Raw genomic sequence first — 21,741 nt, 5'->3', positions numbered from 1 at the left:
GATCAAACTGGTAATGTAATGTACTAAAGCAAAACACATGATCTACTTCTACAAAACATTAAGCGGAAGAAAAATCAATTTCTTGAGCAACATCAACCATAAACACATATAACTGATCAAGAGAAATAATCACACATAACACATATATATCAGTGGGGAAAGCAGCAGCATAAAACCCCCAACACTATATTATCAATCAAGTGGAAATCCTCTTCTGGTTACAAAAAATATCAGCTCAAGAGCTATCCTGTACTCTCTGCAATCAAAAGACGAAGATCATAGACTCACTATGCCTCAATATGTAGGCCTCAAGTCCATCAATCCTCTATTTCCTTACGCAATTTTGGTTCGGGTCCAATTCATAACATGTGAGCATTGGCCCCAAATCATACCTGCTGTCAACCATAAGTCCAACTACGCAATCCTTGAGGACACTAGTTCCTCCTGCATGCAAGGAATATTCCATGGGAAGATCCAAGCATCTGATAGTACATTATCCCTCATTTGATCTCAACTAGGTCTCTGACAGAACTGACATGAAACAGTTATCCATGAGGGAATCCTCAGTTATCTAAAATAATAGTTGTCACATACATGCAAGCATTTAACAAACTATACTTTATTATTTTAACAATTTGTTAAAATAATCTAACTAGACTTGACTAGTAAGAACTAAGTCAACTGATTCTCTCATTATAGAACTCATACTTAATTCCTCAATCAGTGGAGAGATTGAAGGATAAATTCCTCAATCAATGGGACAACTAATTTGCATGTTCTCACAAAGACTTCAAGTTTAATTTTTCCAACTAATTAACTCATGGATATTATTAAGTTAATATATTAAACTACTGTTAAGACCGAATTCTATTTTACTTCCTATAGATAGACCAGGGATTGCTATAAATAGGAAGGGACCCAAAAATGTTATTTTTAGAACTTTCTACTTTTAGCAGTTTCACCTCTCACCCAAGGTGGCCAATGACCTCACTGGCCAAACTACTATTTTTAGACATGCTATTTTTAGACATGCTATTTTTAGACATTCTATTTTTAGCACATTCTAAATTTAGCATTTCTTGTTGCCCACTTTTCAACAAATGCATCACCCATTTACTTGGTTGGATGCATGCCGCCAGGACTTAGATGTAGAATGCACCTTAAATTCCCAATCCAATCATCCAAATTTCATCGCAAAGACATGTCCCACCAAGGTTATGGGTACCATCCAAGCACTTGAGGTTCAAAAGGTGTTGCCAATAGAAATCACCAAAAGAAGGAAACAAGTGCTTTGCTACTACTGTGATGAAAAGTACTCCCTGTGACATAAATGCAAGGAATTAAAATTCTCTTAAATCGATGCTACTAAAAAAAACTCAATCGATGAAGCTCCATCACTAAAGTGCCAAAGGAAGAAGTAGGTGAAACCCCAACCAACCCAAACAATGATCGCACAACAACGTTTAATGAGCTAGTTATATCACTACATTCCTTGGATGGAATTTCTTCACCTTAAACTCTCAAAATTCAAGGTTTTATTAAGCAACAACCAGTAGTGATGTTGATTGATACTAGAAGCACTCATACCTTTGTCCAAAAGAGAGTAGAATAAGTTGTTCATTGTTTTGTATTGGTGGTATCTAATTTCCAAGTCCTTATCTGTTATGAAACCAGCTCAAGAAAAAGATAGAAAAGATAGCTCAACACCTTAAAATTCAGCCTCTTCGAGGGGCCAACTTCTTTTGCATTACATAAATGAACAATTATTGGATGATTCAAATGAAAAAACCTCCTTTCTATATATAGGAGTCTAAGGAGTCACAATATAACCCAGTCGACCTAACAATAATAATATAAAGCCACAAAAATAACAATAAAGGGATTCTATGGGGCATAGTAATAACAATATGGGGACAATAGGGGCACAACAATATTAATAAGGGGTACAACTACAATAGTAATGGGGTAATCACTAGTATTATAGGGACCCAACATGCCTCTCTCCTTCAAAAAAGTGTTGTCCTCAATGCTTGAGTAGTTCTGGATGCTTCTGTATAAAATTCTCATCTTCCCACGTGGAATCTTCAGCAGATAAGTTCTTCCACTTGATAAGATACTCTGAAATTGATCACTTTCATAGCTATCGAGTTCTTGTTTCTGTGACTGCTTCTAGTTCCAATATAATTTCTGCTTCCTCGTCAAGTTCTGGCAATATTGTTTGAACTGGGAGCTTATCGCCTATAACCTTCTTTAAACATGAAACATGGAAAACTAGGTGCAATCGAGAAGCTGCAGGAAGCTCCAATTTGTATGCCATAGTACCAATATTTTGCAGCACCTTGTATGGAACATAATACTTTGGTGATAATTTATTATCCTTCTTAGCTTGCTTGAGGGACATTTGCTTATATGGTTGTAGCCATAGGAATACCCAATCACCTACATCAAAACTTCTTTCACTGTGATGTTGATCTTCCTGTTGTTTCATTCTATTTTGTGCCAACATGAGGTTATCCTTTAAGAGTTGGAGGACTTGTTGTTGATGTTCGATGTGATGTTCCACTGCTTGAACCTTAGAATTTTCTCTTAAATATGATGTGATGGATGGTGGCTAATACCCATAAAGTGCCATAAATGGGGTCATTTTTGTTGTTGTATGGAAGGAAGTGTTATACCACCATTCAGCCAGAGGCAACCATTTGACCCATTGTGTCTGTTTATCAGATACAAAGCAATGAAGATATCCTTCCAAACATTTGTTTACTATCTCAGTTTTCCCATCAGATTGAGGATGATAAGATGAGCTATGAGCTAACTGAGTACCAAGACAAGAAAATAATTCTGTCCAAAAATTTCCAGTGAAAATGGGATCTCTATCACTTACAATAATCTTTGGGTTTCCATGTAGCTTTTGAATTGTTTCCATAAATGTAGTAGAAACTGTACTGGTTTTAAATGGATGTGATAATGCACAAAAGTGTGCATACTTGGTATGTCTGTCAACTACCACCATGATGACACTCTTTCTCTTATACTTGGGTAAACTTGTGATAAAATCCATTGAAACCTCCTCCCAATGTTGGCTTGGAATGGATAAAGGTTGTAATAGACCCGGCATCTTAATTGTTTCAACTTTATTTTGTTGGGAAACCAAACATTTCGCCACAAACTTTTGAATATTTGATTTAAGGCCATCCCAAAAAAATTCCTTCTTAACCCTGTGATAAGTTTTCAAAAATCCTGAGTGCCCTCCTAAGGAAGAAGTGTGTAATTCCATAAGAATCTTTTGTTTTAGCTAGGAATTCTTACAGAGGTATAAGCGATCTTTGTACCATAACGAATCATTTTTCCAGCTAAATGTATCCGACGTACTGGAATCTTGTTGTAACTTTCGAATAAGTGCCCACACTTCTTCATCATTCTTCCATTCCTCCCTTGCTTCGTTTATCCAATCTGGTTGGATAATAGAAATGGAGCACAACAATGCTTCCACATCCTCATCCTTTCTTGAGAGTGCATCTTCCACCACATCTTGCTTCCATTTTTTGTAGATGATTTCAAAGTCATAACCCAACATCTTTGTGACCCAGTTTTGTTTCTCTTCAGAGGATAATCTTTGTTCTAAAATGTATTTAAGGCTATCATGATCCATTTTTACCTTGAAGTGTCTTCCCATTAGGTAGGGTCCCCATTTCTTAAGTGCATGGAGTATTGCCAACATTTCCTTCTCATAAATAGCTTTGTGTAAAAACTTTCCCTTGATTGGACGACTTTCAAAAGCAATGGGTCTTTCATATTGCATTAAAACAGCACCAATTCCATTTCTAGAAGCATCACATTCCACAATAAATATTTTTGTGAAGTCTAGTGTAGCTAAGACAGGTGCTTGGCACATTGCCTCTTTAAGATGTTTGAAGGCCTTTGTTGCTTCTGGGGTCCATGAAAATGCATCTTTTTTCGATAGTGTTGTTAAAGGTGCTGCTATTCTCCCATAATTCTTAACAAACTTGTGATAATACCTTGTCAACCTGAGAAAACCTCGTAGATGTTTTATGGATGTGGGGATTTTCCATTCCTTTATGGCTTTAATTTTGCTAGGGTCTACTTTAACTCCTTCATGAGATACAATATGACCCAGATATTCCACCTCTTGTACTCCAAAGAAACATTTGGATCTTTTTGCATATAATTGTTTCTCCTCCAATAGTTGTAGCACCCTATCAACATGTTCAACATGATCCTTCCAAGACTTGTTGTAGATTAATATATCACCAAAAAATACTAACACAAATTTTCTAAGGAATGGTTTGAAAATTGAATTTGTCAAACCTTGAAATGTTGAGGGTGCATTGGTAAGGCCAAAAGGCATGACAAAAAATTCATAATGACCCTCATAAGTTCTAAATGGTGTTTTCGTAATGTCTTTAGTCTTCATTCTGATTTGATGATATCCTGAATGAAGATCCAACTTGGTGAAGTAAATTGATCCATGTAATTCATCCAGTAATTCATCAATGACAGGAATGGGAAACTTATCTTTAATAGTGAGCTTGTTGAGCTCCCTATAATCCGGACACATGCACCATGATCCATCCTTCTTGTGCACCAATAGTACTGGAGTAGAGAAAGAACTTTGACTTCGTTGAATTATACCAGCCTCTAGCATTTCTGCAGCCATACATTCAATTTCACTCTTTTGGGCATAGGGATATCTATACAGCCTGATGTTTGGAGGAACACTTCTTGGAATCAGATGAATAGCATGATCATGTTCACGAATAGGTGGGAGACCTTTGGGAGTCTCAAATACCTTGGAATGATTGTCCAATACTTTTTGGAGATCTGGAGAAATAGATGATTCCAATGTGGAAACATCTAGCGAACATAATTGTGCAATTACACCTTTTCGTTCCTTTTTTAGAAGCTTTGTCATACCGTTAGAGCTAATTATCTTTCCTGGTTTCCCTGCAATACCCCTTAATTCAACTTCCTTTCCTTCCACAGAAAATTTCATGAAAAGTTCTTGAAAATTAAAAGTTATTGTACCAAGGATTGTAGCCATTGGACTCCTAATACAACATCAACACCTCCCATTGGAATGGAAAGCATTGGGCTAGTCAATACATATTCTCCCATGGATAGCTTGATATTATGACACTTTCCAGAGCAATTTATTATTCCTCCATTTGCAGCCATCACTTGACACTCTGGTGCTAGATATAAGAAGCAATTCAATTCTTTTGCTACCTTACAATGAATAAAATTGTGGGTACTTCCTGAATCAATCAACACTATTACCTTTTTCTTCTTGATTTGTCCTTCTATCTTGATGGTTTGAGGAGTGGTAATTCCTACCAATGCATTACAAGATATGGTCGAAGTCATTTGTTCTTCATCTAGGCTTTATTCCTGGAGTATATCCTCTTCTTTTGACCTTTCTTGCTCCTTTTCTTCTTCCTCTTCACAATCTATGTAGAATAATTTCTTCTCAGCACACTTATGACCTTTAGTGTATTTGCTATCACAACTCTAACAAAGCCCTTTTGCTCTTTTTTCTTCCAATTTTTGTGGTGTAAACCTTATAGGTTGTGGAAGACTAGTGGCAACAACACTTCTGTCTTTATAGTTGTGAGTGGTATGCTTCCTGGTTGCCATAATTTTTCTTTCCATTTTTCTTGCTAACCTGAATGCCTTCTCTAATGAATCAGGTTCCCAAAGGCAAACATCATGTTGGATATTATCCTTTAAATACCCCATGAACACATCAATCCTATGCTCATCTGGAATATTTTTTACCCTTATGTTCAATTTTTGGAACTCCTCAATGTGCTCCATTATTGAACTCTTTTGTTTGAGACTTATCAATTGGCTAAAAAAAGTGTTTCTTTTTGTATCCTCATAATGTGCTATCAATTCTTCTGTAAAAATTACCCAAGTGATAAATTGTTTATGAGAGCAAAGCCATTGATACCATACAAACTAATTTGGTTCCAAATATAAAGTTGCAATACGTACCTTTTGTGTGTTTTGCACATTATTGAGATTAAAAAATTGCTCCATTTGTAATATCCATGTTGCGGGATCCTTGCCATCAAACTTCCTTATATCGATTTTTGGAATATGGTGTGTCTTCGATCCAACATTACAATCTATGAAATCATGATTAACATTTCCTTTGTTTGCATCATGAGTTTCATTTACTCCCCTTTCACCATTAGTAAGCATTTATTGTAGAAAATTTGTCAAAACTGCCTTCAAATCTATCTTCAAATCGTCAATCTTGGCTTCCACGCCCTTTATCTTAGATTCCACGCCATTTATCTTAGCTTCTGTTAGCTTTTGTGAGAGTGAAATTTGTTGCACTTGGTCTTGTAATTTTGATATATCATGTAGCATTTCTTCCTCTTCTTCATGAGTCATGCTAGAGCTTTCAGTTTTCTTACTAGGTGTTTGCATTTTCTTTCCTTCGGGCATCAGTTACCGATACTAATGCTCTACTGTGTCCTTTGAATTCCTTCAAAATAATTTTTCAAACCAAGCTTAAGCAAAAATTTTAAAAATCTACACACCTTCTTTCACTTTGTAGGAGCTCTATATTCCTCTGATGTACCTCTGTAATTTCGAATCATCTAGTTCTAAAATTGTGAACTGTGGTAGCCCTCTATGTCCTCTTTCCAATGCCACCAGTATGACCTCAATTAGATTCTTCAATGAAGAGTTATGACAAATCTCCCACAGTGACCTGATTATAGACTAATTTAGTAGAGCGAACTTGTATGACGTTCCACGAGTCACTATTTTGACCTTTGGCAGTAAAAAATATATACAAGAAACTAGAGTCCATCCTATTCCTTTACCTTCTTACAAAATTTCAATCTGATGCTCAGAGAGAAATTTATGATGATTTTCCCAGGTCACCTGATTGGAATGTAATTCAGGAGTCTGCAAAAAGACCAACTTCTGCAGATCATATCTCTGCAAATATAACACAAAAAACTCTAAAATTTGGACCCATGGTTTAGCGTGATTTCTTCTCAAATGGGTTATTTTTTTAGCTTTTGAAACATCACAGTCAAAAAGTTATAGCGAAAATTCCATGATGACCTGTTTGGAGTAGCGAAACCCTAGAATCCAAAGCTCTGATACCAAATGTTATGAAACCAACTCAAGAAAAAGATAGAAAAGATATATCAAAGGCTTAAAATTCAGCCTCTTCGAGGGGGCAACCTCCTTTATATTACATAAATGAACAATTCTTGGATGATTCAAATGACAAAACCTCCTTTCTATATATAGGAGTCTAAGGGGTCACAATATAACCTAGCTGACCTAACAATAATAATATAAAGCCACAAAAATAACAATAGAGGGATTCTATGGGGCACAGTAATAACAATATGGGGACAATAGGGGAACAACACTATTAATAAGGGGAAAACTACAATAGTAATGGGGTAATCACTAGTATTATAGGGACCCAACATTATCGCTAATTGGGGGACCATGAAATGTGAAGAACATTGTTAAAATATTAAGATTGAGATGGGGGATTATCACCTCAAAACCCACATGCTTTCTATTGAAATGGGCACTTGCAACATTATCCTTGGTGTTGAATGGATATGCATATTGGGCCCCATCACAAAGGATTTCCAGGCATTATATATGAGCTTTAAGCAAAACAACCACTCTCATACATTGAGGGGACTTTAGGAAGGTGCTCCTACTATCATCAGCTCCCATTGAATGGAGAATATTCTAAAAAAAAGGCCATCATGGGGTAGTAGACCAATTTAATTCCATCTATGCATGAATCCACTCCTTCTCGTCTTCATCCTCATATGCAATATGTATTAGATTGCCACTGATGGGTCTTTGACAAACCTAAGGAGCCCCCACCCTCCAGGGGGGAACATGATCATAGAATCCCTTTGGTCTCAGGTGCCTGTCTGCCAAATTTCCACCCATATCAATATCCCTTTGCAAAAAATAATGGAATTGAAAAAAACATCAAGGAACTCCTCTAAGTCAATGTTATTCATCCCAACTCCAGGCCTTATTCATCTCTAGTGGCCATGGTTCTAAAGAAATATGGAGAATGGCACATGTCTCCTAACTTTAGGGCCATTAACAAGCTCACTATGAAGGACAAATTTTCTATCCAGTAGTTGATGATCTACTTCATAAATTGCAGTGTGCTAAATTTTTTACCAAGCTAGACCTTTGCTCGGGCTATCACCCAATATGCATGAAGGAAGTTGACATTGCCAAGACAACTTTCTGAACTCATGAAGTTCATTATGAATTCTTGGTAATGTCATTTGGTCTTTGGAATGCTCCATCTGCTTTTCAGAACCTCATTAACCACCTTCTGAAAAAATATCTCAAAAAAAATGTCCTAGTCTTTTTCAATGACATTCTCACCTATAGCATAACATCAAAAAAACAAATTCATCATGTTGAAAAAATATTGGAATTGCTCCAAGATCACAAATTATTTGTCAAATTAGCCAAGTTCTCCTTTGACATGGAAGTAGATTATTTGGGACACATTGTGGCTTGTGACGGAGTGAGGGTTGATCCAAAAAAGATTCAAGAAATGCAATATTGGCTCCAACAAAAAACCTTGGATATTTTGGGGGATTCTTGGGTCTCACAGGCTATTGTCGCAAACTTATCTGAAATTATGGATGCATTTCCAGACCCATCACTAATCTTCTCAAGAAAAAATCATTTCTCTGGACTGGAGCAGATCAACAGGCCTTCTTAGCTCTCAAACAATCCATATGCTTCACTCCATTATTGGCCTTACCAGACTTCACCAATCTTTTGTGATTGAATGTGATGCTTCAGGTACGTGCATTGAAGCAGTATTAATGTGGGAAGGTAGACTATTGGATTTCACTAGTCAACACTTCAACGGCAAACATCTAGGTCAGTGTGATACATATGAGAAAGAAATGATGACCACATTACATGTAGTAGGCACTTGGAAACCATACTTATTAGGGCGACATTTTGAAATCCACGCCCACCATCATAGCCTAAAATATTTTCTAGAGAAGAATCTATTGTTGCCACAACAAAATAAATGGCTTGAAAAAATGTTGGGATATGATTATGAGATAATTTACAAGAATGGGCATGACAATCTAGTGGTTGATGCCTTATCGATCCAATTTAATGATGAGGGAACCCTTTTTTCACTCTCTCAACCAATACCATATTGGATTGAAGAGGCCTGCCATGAATGTTTCTCCCACCCCTCTCTATCCCAACTAATAATAACTTAAGAACAGATCCTAATTCATCACAAGACTACTCTTGTAAGGATGAGGTTCTTTGCTACAAGGATCGGGTAGCGTTATCCCTGACCTCCACCCTCAAAGTCTACAACTTGGAAGAGTTCCACTCCCCTCTAGTTGTCGGACATTTGGGCTTTCAGAAGACTTATGCATAGGCATGCCACTCATTATTTTCAACCGACATGAAGAATAAATTATTAATTTTGTAGTTGAATGCGGTGTATTCCAGTGAAACAAAAGGGAAATGATCAAGATACCAAGAACCTTACAACCATTACCACTCCCTACTTCCATATGGACGAATTTTTCCTTGGATTTCATTAAGGTCTCCCAAAGTCAAAAAAAAAATTAGTCATCATGGTGGTTGTTGACATACTTTTCAAATATGCTCATTTTTGTTCTCTACCACACCCATTTACCCCAACATTGGTGGCTCAATTTTTCATGGACCAAATATTCAAACTGCATGGAATTTTGACTTCCATTGTGTCTAATCGAGACACCACTTTCACCAGAAAAATTTGGAAGGAACTTTTCAAGCTCCAGGGCATGCAACTCCAACTGAGTACAGTTTATCATCCCCATAACGCTGGTCATACAAAAAAATAAACAAATGTTTGGAGGCCTATCTTTGGTGCTTCACTTTAGACAATGAGCATGAATTAGTGCAATGGCTACCTTTAGCTGAATAGTGGTATCATACTAATTATCATGAAGCCACCAATATGATGCCATATTAGGTAGTTTATGACCAACTTCCACCTTCACCAGTTTCTTATATCCCTAGATTTTCCAAAGTTCAAGAAATTGATCAACTCCTACAAAACCATGCCACCATGATCACTCATATCAAAGATAATATACATCAAGCTCAAAATAGAACGAAGAAACATGTCGACCAACATCATTATGAGCAGTCATTTCAAGTAGGTGACCAAGTATTCCTGGAACTCCAACCATATAAGAAGACCTCTTGCAAAGAAAAGGTCTTCCAGAAACTAGCACTAAAATTATATGGGCCTTCTCAGGTACTTCAAGGTATCATAGCAGTTGCTTACAAACTGGCATTTCCAACTACTTTAAAAATCCACCTCGTCTTCCATGTGTCATGCCTTAAGAAAGTTGTGGGGAATAATTGCAGGGTTCAAACAATTCTACCATAATTGGATGAGGAAGTCCACTTTGGCTTCGACCAGAACAGGTCCTCGATACTCGCGAAAGGCATCTCTGTAGGTGCACGATCAAGGAATTCCTCGTCAAGTGGAAAGACACCTCTCTAGAAGATGCAACATGGGTTCCATCCACTATTCTTCCACATTTTCCACAGCTTTAGCCTTGAGGACAAGCTTTCTTTCGATGGGGGAGGGCATGTTAGGGTCGAAACCTAGCCCCTTATTTATCTAATAAGCCCAAGTGGCCTAGTCAGAGTCATAGTTAGTTAGTTGAGTCAACAAATCCCATAAGAGGTTATCCTCATTAATAATAATTGTAATTGTTTGACTCGCATCATAGAAAAGTGACCACAATTAGTTATAAATGAGCCATAGTTAATTAATAAAGTGGTTAACCTCTGTTATGTAAGGGACCACTAGTAGTTAGGGTTTCAGATGTCATTAAGCTATAAACATTCTTAGATAGTAAGGGAAGAATGATTGAGTCTTATTGTAACTGAGCTCTGCTTGATCGGAGGTTCCCCCCTCACAGAGGCAAGTGAACATTGTATTATGTTTCTGAATTATGAAGTATCTTTATAGCTTGTATCATTTCATGTGTTATTTATGTGTTTCAGGCTATATTCTTTCATATTTCTTGCACTAGTTTTTTCTCGTATGTCAAGTGCATAACATCCATTCTTCCATTCATCCCTTGCTTTAGTTATCCTACCAGGTTGGATAATAGAAATGGCACAGAGCTATGCTTCCACATCCTCATCCCTTCTTATGAGTGCATCTACAACAATATTTTGCTTCCCTTTTTTGTAGATGATTTCATAGCCAAACACAACATCTTTAAGTAAGAACATGGAGGTGGGTTACACATTTTGATAAGGGATGGCACGTTTAGGTGAAAAAAGAGCTCTTTGTCGAGCTTCTTGAGCACTAAAAAATAGCTTAATCAAGGGATTAAAACAAACCCTTGATCAAGCATTATGGCTCAATCAAGCTCTAATGCTCGATCAAGATTTAGGGCTTGATTGAGCCCTTATTTCCTATTAAAACACCAGGTCGTGGTTTGTGCACGTCATTTTTCCAAATATCATGGGATAAAAAAGAGTTTGACCGAGGTATTGAAGCTAAATCATGAAATTGGACCATGGAGCATCCCACAAACCTCGTTGACAACCCCGCTAATGTCCAAAAGACTCAAGCCAAGGTAGATTTCTTATCCATTTTGTATTTTTATTTAATTTTCTTGCAAAATTAAATAAACTAGTTTGGAAAAAAAATACCATACAAAAACCATGAAAACCAGAAAAAACCAACAAAAAAAACCCTTCAAATCATCTAAAACAACTTAGAAAACCACAAAAACAAGCCTAAAAAACCACAAAACAACCTAGAAAACCACAAAAACAAGCCTTAAAAAACACAAAACAACCTAGAAAACCATAAAAATCCCCCAAGAAAATGCTTCAAAACCACCAAAAGAACTATAATTTAGGTTAAATAAAAAACTTACATGTGATTTGGTGGCATGTTTATAATGAATATTTTCTAATTATTTTAGTTTTCAAAATTTTTCATTAGGAATTTAATAAAAAAAATTCTTTTCTTATTTAAACTAAATTTTAAATTTCGAACAAACTTGACCAAAATAATACCCCAAAAAACTCCAAAATATAAAACAGCCAAACTATAGACAATCAATAAATAAACTAGCAATTGCACCAAGAGGGGAAAATGGATGGCAATTTATAGACAATGAAATACAATATGAATTTGAGTTTCTATACATCCTCTAAAGAATGTAGAGGAGGTTAAATTTAAGAAGAAGTATGTTGCAATAACATAAATGTCTCAAGACAATAGCAATCCTTGCAAGCATAAGGTACACAGGTTGTGCATAGTGTTAGTCTAGGTTGGATAGGCCTATTTTTTATTTAATATGCTCAATAATATGCTCAATCCTGACAAGGTAACAAGCTCTCTACATTCTCGTACTTATGTAAAAATTATGTAATGAAATCTTAAAGGTTAAATGTTAAAATCAGTAATAGACACTTATCAGGCCTTGCTCACACTATAGAACTCCAAAGATGGAAAGATGGGGGTGTCTGAAGGAGATAGAAGTCTATATTAACATGACAAAATAATGTCTCGATAAATAAGAAGCACGTTTGCTAACTAAGAAGCCATTGTAAAAGAAATAAATAATAAGTAAAATAAGAGAGTAAAAAATTGATGCTACTATGATTTGCATCTTCTTGTTCACCTATTTGACCTTTGTCCTTGTGTATTTTCTACTCTTTCATTGCGGAAATGCATATTTCCTTAATAAATGAATATTAGGCCTTTTAAGTTTCAAGCCTGTGCCCATTATTATTGACTTGTAAACTTTGAATTCTAAAACATATTACATTAGTTACATTCTTCCAACCATATAAAACCTAAATATTGAATGCTACTGAAGTAAATATTCAACTATTTTAAAAGTCATATTTAAGATAAACTAGTTGTAACAAGTGACCAGAACCACTTTTCATATTTACAATAAAAGAAAGAATCTATTTTCACCATTACTGAGTTTACAATAAATACAATAGCCACTTTACAATTGTAGTTGTTTAAAAACAAGAATCACTTTTCATATTTTCATAATCATGGAATTTGTTGTAACTTAAACAACTAAGTTACAGTGAGAAACAAGAACCACTTTTCATATTTACAATAAAAGCAAGAATCTTTTTACTACGTTTACAATAAATTCAAAGACCACTTTACTGATATTATTTCTATAAAAAACAAAAATCACTTGCCATAATCATGGAATTTACAATAAAATCCAATTTACAATAATAATAAAAAAAATAAGAATTACTTTTCACCATTACTAAGAAAAGTCCAATTTCCTGTTATTGCTTAATTCGAAACATTTAACTATGCCACTTCCTGATCATTGTTCGAAAATGAAAATTGGACAACCATTTAAATGTGATTTGTGTTCAGCCATCTAAATGTGGTTTGTGTTCGGCTCATTGCTGGGAAATGGGGAATGTAACAATGATGTAAAAATGATTGTTATGTAAGAAGAAGAACAACTCTATGTAATCATGAAATTCATAATAAAAACAAAAAATCTATTTTGAATAGAAAAATTAGACAATGAGTCCAAAATTATTCACACTCTGAGCTTTGCATGAAAAAAGATGCAAAATTATTATAAATTATTCAAATTTCTAAAATAAAAAACATACAATTCATTACAAAATGTTAAAATTAAAACCATATCATTTATTTCTAAAACTAAGAACATATGATTTATCACAAAAGGTTAAAATTAAGAACATATAATTCATAACAAAAGGGTGCAATAGTGAAAATATCAAAATTTTCCCTATTGAATTTTTAAAGTATATATCAGCACATAATTAAAACAATTTTCTAACTTTATGATTGCATATCAAGGATGGACAGAGCACCAGATTCATTCCATATCAAGGATTGACAGAGCACCACACTCCTTGACAAAGAATTTTAAGAAACACTACTATATCATCGTCAGTCTAACTCAGTGGTGAACCTTGAACGCAAAATTTTACTAAACCTATAAGAATATTTTGGAACTTACACAATTTATTTTATAGATTAGATTTCATTGAACCCACACAAGCCTTATTGGAGATTACAAAGTTTTCTTCAGAGACTGAATTTCACCGAACTATACAAGCCTTTTGGGAGACTATGCAGTTGTCTTAACAGATCGGACGATATGAGAGATCAACTCATAATTAATGGAATAATTTTGGGATTCATTGTTTGTTGATGGAGAGAGATCCATAATCCTTGAGGAATTTTTAGAAACCTCACCATGTCCTATTAAATCTAATAAGATAGTCTGAATATTTTAATGATAAAAGGAAAATATTCTTCACAGAATCCCCATAATTTATTAGTGAGATTACATAGTTCTCTTCACAAATGAGATGGCCTTTTTCACATCCCAATGAAAAATCCATATACTAACCATGAGGTACCAGCCGAGTTAGTGAAAATGAGCATTTTTTTTCAACACCAACAGTGTTTAGAGGAACAAAGTTCTTGAAAATAAGCATTGTTTCAACCTTACCGTGTTTTGAATATTCTAAAAAGTGAAAATTAGGCATTTTTGTATCAGCACAAGGCTTTAATCCTTAAAAAGAGAATGTGAAGCATTGTTACAACCCTAACAGGGTTTGAATACTCAAAATACTAAAATTTAGGTGTTGGTATAGCCCCAGAAGGTTTGAGTTCTTAAGAAAGTGAAAGAAGAGTGTTGCTAGATCCCCAACAGTGTTTGAATACTTAGTTAGAACCTCGTAAGGGTTAAGTCCTAAAAAATGTGAAAGCAAAGCATTGTTCCACTTTAATCAAGGTTTGAATACTCCGAAATATAAAATCTAAGCATTGTATACAACCCCATAACTATTGGGATCTTCAAAATATGACCTAGGTATTACTGCAAAGGAAATTTTGTGTTCAATGAACATAAAAGGGTTGTTGTATTGATTGAACTATCATGTTATGGAAAGTGGGGTGACTTATTGATAAGTGGTGAAAAGTAGACACTATAATGTAGCGTAGAAACATTGGGACAATGCCATGGTGTTTGACATGAAATATACAAGATTCAACCTCAAGAGGTGTATAGTTTAAAGTCCCCTTTTCTATATATCAAGAGAGAGAGGAGATGATGTTGGAGATGCACAGTTGATTTCTCTAGTCATCAAAACTACTAAAAATAGGTAAAACCCCTTTTTTGTATATCAAGAGTGAGAGGAGGTGATGTTGGAGATGCATAGTTGATTTCCTTGGTCATCAAAAGTGCTTAACATAGGTAAAACAATCGAAAAGACGAGAAAGTCAAATCCTTAACCAAATTGGATAAAACCACCACATGATAAACAAAATACTTCACACATTCACACAAGTAGTATAAACCAAAATGAATAAAAATGGTTTGATTGTTATAGAGGGGTTTATGTAGGAAAAACCAAATTGAATAAAATAGTATAAAATAGTTTGACCCCTTTAGTAGAGGGTCCAAAAAGAGAGGGGATTTTGTTATTTTTAGTAGAGACTCCAAAAAGATATGTCTCTACCTAAGATGATCTAGTGATTGGCACAATAGGATGTTATACCCTTCATGGGTTTCAAATTCTATGGACTATATTTTACCATTTTTAAACTTTTGTGATAAGGGTAAGGAGTAGGCTCCCCACCATCGTGGAATATCTTATGAAGATTTGACCTTGGGCATGTGTTACGGATCCACCAAGGTGTAAAAGAGAAAATTTGTTTAGAGACCAGTTTCAAACAACCTTTCCCTCTCAAGTGTGATTCGTGGTTAGATAGTTGGAAACTTGGAACTTTTATGAAAAGGATCTGTGAAAGCACACCTCTTTAGCAATCCCTCGGACCTTAATGTAAGCCTGTCGACTCCACTTCATGAGACTAGTCACAGCAAGGGCATACAATGTCTCGTGAATGAAATCAAAGGAAAAGTCACCAATGTGACAAGATTGAGTTGCCACACCGTCAAGAAACCCAGAGTGAATCCAAAAACAAACCAGCTAATGAAGTGAAATAAAATTCTCAACCTGCAATAATTCCCTAAAGCCAAGTCAGACCCACCTACCCACCATGAAATAAATAAAATAACCATAATGTATACATCAATTCACCTCACCTTCTCAAAAATGGCATCCTACACTATAATAACATTGTTGGTGTTCGCAGACACCACCTGCCCACTTGTGGTATCATTTTCAAAGATGCTCACATCCTGATTTAGCATGGCCCACACGCATGTGAGTAGCCTATCGTTCTCCAGTATACATTCAACAAGCCACCTCTGCCATTAGTGGAATCTATGTCACATAGAGTTTCTCTATAAATCAATAGAAACCAGATTTAAAACAAAGGTATTACTAGTCCATGACGAGATCAGAACTACAACTCTCAAATAAACGAAATCCAAAGTGTACTGCACCAACACGATAAATACACAAACAATTTTTTAGCATCAAAATCATCACTTCACCCTAGCCATTTATGCAGTGATGAAATTTGAAGTCAAAGCACAATAGTTTTAGTTGTAGCTAGAGGGTCTAATTCCCCTTCGGCAACAGTTCTATTTTTTGAAGGCAAGTTAGTTAGTGTGACAAATTTTTGAATAATTTGAAAATTGTAGTTGTAGCCCATTGTGATTCAAATCATCAGTGAAATGTGATTCAACTCCTAAGACATAAACATTATTATGATTAAACCTCATAATATATGATTATCATACAACTCCTAAGGCATGTTAATCAATTTCAATTCAACTCCTAAGACATGTTAGTTTGTGCAGAAAAAGTCTGAAAAAGTTGAAAAGTATATAAACAACTACTGTGATTCAATTCTTTATGTGTAAAATATTTAACAAGTTGGAAATTATAATAGAAGGTGTTATGCTTCTATCAGTTGTTAAAGATAGGGGGATTTTACAATCTTTCCTAAGAAAGAGTATCCAAATCAAGCTTCCAAACACTTCCCAATCTGCTCCTCTCCAAAAGTGTTCAAATAAAGCTCCCAAAAAAATTCAAGGGGAATTTGCAACAAGCTCGGTACAGACTCCCCGAATCCCAATCCTGGTAACATTATAGTGCTACTTTGTTTCTAACACTTACCACATTATATAGTTGGTGAAAAATAAAATATTTTAAATATCGTATTTTAAAAGAAATTTCTTAGAGCTACTCAAAAATATTGGTTATGAAAGCTTCACATAATTGGACAGAAAACATTCTCCTCATTGATGCCCATTATTTCATTCTTTACATTTTCAACTTGCCCATGTGGTGAGATAAAATCTCGTTCAAGATTTCTAGACACTTCTTGTGTTGTTTCTCCTTTGGATTTATATTTTAATTGGGATAGTTAGCTTGGCTTATTTGAGTGGTAACAAGTGCGGCATCCCCTATCCTAATGATCTTGTCTTTTCTGAATCTTGGATGATTAATTTGTATTAAGAAAAATCAACACATTATGTCCTTAGAGAACCAGGATGAAAAGGAATTTTCAAAACTTAAAATTGATTTTAATATTGTAATAATACTTTACTCTTCCACGGTAGAATATATGTTGCATGGAAACAAAAATTTATTGTTGTAATTGCAATTTTGTAACATAGTAATCACTCAGGTCAAGATGACCATGAATATAATAATTATAATAGAATGGCTCTTTCTTTCCCAACTAGCATCCCAATATGGCACGCAATCGTGACTAAAAACTCTTAGAAAAATAACATTGTTTTTTCCTCTCTAATTGAACCAAATGCCTCCTCACAAATTCACTTTTAATTTGATAAATAAATAACAACCTTCACAAGTAGTTCATTCCATGTGTTTGGAACTCCAGGAAGACACCAATTGTTGTAATCCTACCTACTAAGGGAAGCAAGTCTAGATCCGATTCCTAAATAATACAATGATGAATAACCATCTTTCTGTGGTTGAATCATATCTTATGTTTAGCAGTTGCACATTCTTTTTGTGATTAAGCTGCTCCAGTGCTTTGGAGATGATGAGATTGTTGCTCCATAGATGTGGGTCAAGGAAATCAACTAGACTTAGTGTTGGGTGGGTCTCTAAATGGAAATTCCCACCAGTTTTCCATGTACCTCCCCTACATGTGAAGAACATAATATGAGATATAGGGGAATTATGCATCCTACCTTTTCTGGATATTATACCATAAGAGAAAAATATTTAAGTGTGTAGATATTATCAAATTAGTAGATATGACAGAAACATGAAATGCATAGGAGCCCAGGTATAGAAGAATGCATGTGTTTTTTTTGTATTTACGTCTTGACAAATCCATTCCATCATAGTCTTCATAGATCTCTCAAATGCAGTCAGCACATCTAGTGTCATATTTATTGTTTCTCCTTCTTGAAAATAATAGCCCCTATGAAAATCTCTTTGTCAATCCATATGGAAAAGCTAAGGTGAAAATTATAACAAGGAAGAAATTTTTCAAGTTTAATAATAAATGGAATGCATGGAAAGAATTGTGATATTTTAAATTAGGCTTTCTTATTTTCCAGTCCAATTTTTTGGAAAAAAAAAACCAAGAAGTGGCCTCAATTTTTTTCATTGTGCTTTGTGTTAGATAAAGGATCACCATGCCCCGAGGGATAGCTCAAATGGTCGAGTTCCCGTTGCTAGTACTCTCCTGGTTTGGGAGGTCACGGGGTCAAATCTCCTCGACGCCCTCGGGGTTAGGCCTGATATGGCCAACCGACAGTTCCCTTCGGGTGGAGCTGCCCCGCTTCTCTATGTGGACGTAGCGGGCACTCCGGTGCCCGTGAACCACACTTAAAAAAAAGAAGATAAAGGATCACCATTAAAGGATTATTATTTGTGGTTCTGAACATACAACCAACATAAACTTTGTATTCTTCCATGATTAAGACCTTCAACTGTATAACACAGAATATAAATGCAATAGTTGCATTGTTGTCAAACTACAAAATAAAATCTTACCCTTTGAAGATCTTCTCAAAGTTCCACCAATGCTCGATGTTGAAGAATATAATATCTGCATCGTTTGACTACTAAGATGTCTAGTCAACCAAATCAAATTTTAGTGTAATTATAACTTTAGAGGGAGAGATTTAGGAGCACATCCTTGCAAAACCAAAAATGGTGCCCTATAATATTCCATAGTGCAATTGAACTCCTCGAATTTGAAGGAAAAAAATCCCTTCTGCTTTGAAATGGGGCTTCCATTGACCTCATATATTTGGAGTTCATTTGGAACTGCCTCTGCTAGCATGCAAATGAGTGATTCCCATTGTTTCTTCCGATTGAATCACCAACAAAGACTGCTCGATGGTTTTGTATCCTATTTAGCATGTTTCTTGCATTGAATTTGATATCACATAAAAGGAAATTAGTTCAGACACAAAATATATATTTTCCCACAAAGGTTACCAGACTATGCTCAATTCTCTTTAAAATTCTAATGGTGTTCAATATAAAACTTTGTTAAAATTCAATCAAAGAGAAAAATATTGGTGGAAGACTACCAATCAAATTAAACAAACAATGTCAGTATAAGAATTCCATTGGTCGCAGTATGAACTTTCTTGAATCACATAACATCAACATAAGATAAGACTACCATTGGTCTCTTTTTTATCCTTCTTGAATATAACAACATAGGGGATATAATATTGTCATGCAACTCTTTTGGATTATTCTTGGTATGAATATTAATTTTGATTTTAATTGGAAAAACTCAGGGCTCAAATGCAACTACATTATTATTAGGCAACCATGTTCTTACTATATCTTGAAATGTTGCTCCAAAATAATTGAAATTATAGATCAAATTTAGGTCATCTATTTCTCCAAACTAATATTAATATTAGGGCATAGATCTATTGACCTCGGAATATTGCAGCCCAAAGGTTGCCACCGCCATTTCATGTAAAATTTATCTAGCCTCTCTTTCTCTTAGCATCTAAACCTGGGATCAATAAAAGGGAAATAAGGGGCCTGGAAAAGGGGATATGATTCATCCCAAACTCATGATCCAAAATGAAAGTAACATTGATTAAAAATTTGTAAATACTCAAGCATCAGAAGATCCAAGGCATTCGTAATACCAAAGTTCTCTTCCACAGTAGAAGCATTTTCTGCAAAAATATTGTGTTTCCATTCCCTTTTGTGAATCCTAAACCCTCCAAGTATTTCCTTGATGTTGATGTACATGAAGTAGAAGAAAAATACAATGGGGGAAGACAATCCAAATATACTCACATTTCAAACATGTGGGCATATTTAGAGTTGTAATATAACCATTTGAATCTCTAGGGAGAGCTAAAATATGGTTCCATGGATCAACAATGTAATTCGTTACAGGGTTCCCTCCGCATTATATTTCTACAAAAATTGCATTAGGAAGGAATTCATTATGTAAGGATAAATGCTTGATTGTTTCCTAAGACATGGTCCAAAAACAAACACTACAAAAAGAAATAACGTCGTGTTCTTCTCAATTCAATTCCAAGACATGCTAAAATGTATTTGGGTTTCCCAACATAAAAGAACTAGGTATGCCTACAAGGATGTCTTTCCATGCATAGCATGTGTGTGTCAAAATTTTCCACTTGGGATTGTCCAAAATGCTTTGCAAACATTTAAAATTCTCTAGCAATGACCCACTATCGCTTGCTTTGCACTATCTACCAGACTCGCAACTATTTAGCCCTAGGAAGCATAGATATGGTAAGTTGCGGCTCCACAAACCTATATTTGGTTAGTTAGGGTGTTGTGGCAATCTCATGACCATTTTACAATGCTTGCCTTTGAAACATTCAAGCAAGAAAGGAGCTAGGGTGTTGTGGCAAGCTCATGACCATTTTACAATGCTTCCCTTTGAAACATTAGAGCAGGTAGGGCCCTTTGAAACATTATAGTAGGCATACCTCAACCTGGGGAGAGCCCTCTAATATTCAAGAACTTCTTAGTTATATTCATCTGGAATACCTAAAAACATTCTACACCACCAAAATGATACAAAGAATTGGATTTGGTTATCTAGTTTATTGAAATTAAAAAGGAATCAATACCCTTTGATAAGAAAGGAAATAATTATACTTAACCTCAGGGAACTCAATGGGAAAAAATATCAATTAGAAAGTTATAACAAAATACTGAAAACCTAGTTAAAAAATGACAAATATCTAGTTTAAACGAACAAAGGATAACATGGTTAACAAAAATATAAGTATCCATCTAAGATAAATATCCATCTTAAAGATAAAGGTGAAATGGAATAAAATGAAAAATAACTTGGAAAGAAAACGAAAGGGGTTGATATATATTATAAAGAAGAGAAAACCAAAATACACTATAGAATCCAAAATCTGAACCAAAAGTACACCACCAATCCAGTTTATGAACCTCTTTCCTTACTGTAGAGAGCCAATTATACTTCTCACAACTAGGAGTGCTAGGACTTTATTTTCATCCTTAATCTTTGCGTTACTTCTGTCTATCTGTTCAAACCAAATTCAAGGGGGCGAACAACTAAAATCTAGTTAAGGTGCCCCATGGGAGAATGAAGTACTCAAATTAACAATTTCTTTCTTCTCGTTCATCGAACATAGGGTCCAAGCTTATGTGTCGAACAGAGGAAGGTTTGAGCTTTGAAATGGGTCAACCTCTCTCTATATGTTCAAA

At 35.1% G+C, this 21,741-nt stretch overlaps 1 pseudogene; it reads right to left on the bottom strand.

Moving 5' to 3' along the window:
* Positions 1 to 17,843: 17,843 nt before the first annotated feature.
* LOC149153035 (protein trichome birefringence-like 11) overlaps positions 17,844 to 21,741 on the bottom strand; it is a 37,384-nt pseudogene continuing 33,486 nt past the window's right edge.

Source organism: Pinus tabuliformis, chromosome 9 (assembly GCF_031772625.1).
Source record: "Pinus tabuliformis cultivar Carrire ecotype Pingquan chromosome 9, CPIR1, whole genome shotgun sequence".
In the NCBI taxonomy this organism is placed as follows: domain Eukaryota; kingdom Viridiplantae; phylum Streptophyta; class Pinopsida; order Pinales; family Pinaceae; genus Pinus; species Pinus tabuliformis.
The sequence above is the reverse complement of the archived record's forward strand: the minus strand, read 5'-3'. Positions and strand labels throughout refer to the sequence as shown.